Source organism: Vulpes vulpes, chromosome 13 (genome assembly GCF_048418805.1).
Source record: "Vulpes vulpes isolate BD-2025 chromosome 13, VulVul3, whole genome shotgun sequence".
NCBI classification, from domain to species: Eukaryota; Metazoa; Chordata; class Mammalia; order Carnivora; family Canidae; genus Vulpes; species Vulpes vulpes.
The window spans coordinates 91194278-91196431 of NC_132792.1; the positions used below are offsets into that span (position 1 = coordinate 91194278).

General features: G+C 51.5%; 1 pseudogene; it reads left to right on the forward strand.

Moving 5' to 3' along the window:
* Positions 1-637: 637 nt before the first annotated feature.
* Positions 638-1553, forward strand: LOC112925234 (casein kinase I-like; annotated as a pseudogene).
* The last annotated feature ends 601 nt before the right edge of the window (positions 1554-2154 follow it).

Here is a 2154-nt window from a genome sequence, read left to right on the forward strand (position 1 = left end):
GTAACAAGATGGCGGCGTCGGCGTCGGCGTCGGCGTCGGCGTCGGCGTCGGCGTGGTGACAGGGGTCCCTCCGGGCGGGAGTGGCCGCAGCGGGGCCAGCGGTAAACCACCGCGCCGCTTTTCCAGCTCGCGACGTCGCGGTGAAAGCGAGCCGGGCGGCCGCCCAGAAACGAGTGGCCGGGTCTGGTAACCGCGAGAACCCCCCTCGCAAACTGCGGCCCCTGACTGAGCCGCGGTGGTCGGTTCCCCTCGGCCGATTCGGGGCCCCGTAACGCCTTGGGAGAGCCAACATTGTCCGTTTCCTGCCGCCCTCCCCCGCAGCCTTGTTCCGCGGACGAGCCGCAGAGGCCTCCGTGCTCCCCTCAGAGGTATCGGGACTCGGCCCCAGCCTCCACCTTCGTCTCTCAGGATGGCGGGCAGCAGCGGCAACAGGCCGAATTCACTGTCGGAGGGAAATACAAACTGGTACGGAAGGTCGGGTCTGGCTCCTTGGGGACGTTTATCCGGCGATCAGCGTTACCAACGGCGAGGAAGTGGCAGTGAAGCTAGACTCTCAGGAGGCCGGGCATCCTCAAGGCGGGGTGGGCAACCCCCACGTACGGTGTATGGTCAGGAGAAAGACTGCGGTGTGCTCGTTATGGATCTTCTCGGACCCGGTCTCCAGGACCTCTTCGATTTCTGTTCAAGAAGGTTCACAATGGGGCAGCCCGGGTGGCTCAGCGGTTGGCGCTGCCTTCAGCCCAGGGTGTGATCCTGGAGACCCGGGATCGAGTCCCTCGTGGGGCTCCCTGCATGGAGCCTGCTTCTCCCTCTGCCTGTCTCTGCCTCATTCTCTCTCTCTCTGTGTCTCTCCTAAATCAATAAATAAAATCTTAAAAAAAAAAAAAGAAGGTTCACAATGAAAACTTGACTCACGTTAGCTGACCAGATGATCAGTAGAATCGAGTATGTGCATACGAAGAATTTTACAGAGACCTTAAACCAGATAACTTCCTAATGGGTATTGGGCGTCACTGTAATAAATTATTCCTTATTGATTTTGGTTTGGCCAAAAAGTACAGAACAACAGGACAAGGCAACACATACCGTGCAGAGATGATAAAAGTCTCACTGGCCCTGCCGGATGTGCTAGCATCAACGCACTTCTTGGTATTGAACAGAGTCGCCGAGATGACGTGGAATCATTAGGATATGTTTTGATGTATTTTAATAGAACCAGCCTGCCATGGCAAGGACTAAAGGCTGCAACAAAAAAGCAAAAATATGAAAAGATTGGTGAAAAGATATCCACTCCTGTCGAAGTTTTCTGTAAGGGGTTTCCTGCAAAATTTGCCACGTATTGTCGTGGGCTATGCTTTGGGGAAGCCCCGGATTACCTGTATCCGAGGCAGCTATTCCGAATTCTCTTCAGGACCCTGAACCACCAATATGACTACACATTTGATGGGACAATGTTAAAGCAGAAAGCAGCACAGTAGGCGGCCTCTTCAAGTGGGCAGGGTCAGCAGGCCCAAACCCCCACAGGTTTCTAACCCAGAATTAAGGAACAGAAGAAGCAGAGCAGATGTTTGGAGCAGCGTTTGTTTCTCCCCAATTTTTGTTCATATGTACAATAGCCAGTGGTTGTGAGCAACCATTTACTTTGTGTAAAGAACTTAATTTCAGTATAAACTGGCTCTGGGCAGCATTGGTGATGCCGTGTCCCGAGTTGTAACTGTGAATATTAACTGAGATAGTGAAACATGGTGTCCAGTTTTCTTTTTTTTTTTTAACTTTTTTTTTTTTTTATTACTTATTTATGATAGTCATACAGAGAGAGAGAGAGGCAGAGACAAGGCAGACACATAGGCAGAGGGAGAAGCAGGCTCCATGCACCAGGAGCCTGACGTGGGATTCGATCCGGGGTCTCCAGGATCGCGCCCTGGGCCAAAGGCAGGCGCCAAACCGCTGCGCCACCCAGGGAAACCCCTGGTGTCCAGTTTTCTATTGCATTTTTTCAAGTGGAAAAGTTAACAAAATGGTTGACACAAATTGGTGGACAAATTGTGCATAAGCCATTTTTTTGTTAAATCTTTTGTTTTGAACTATACTGCTTTGAGATCTCATTTCAGAAGAACGGCATGAACAGTCTTCAGCCACAGTTGTGATGGTTGT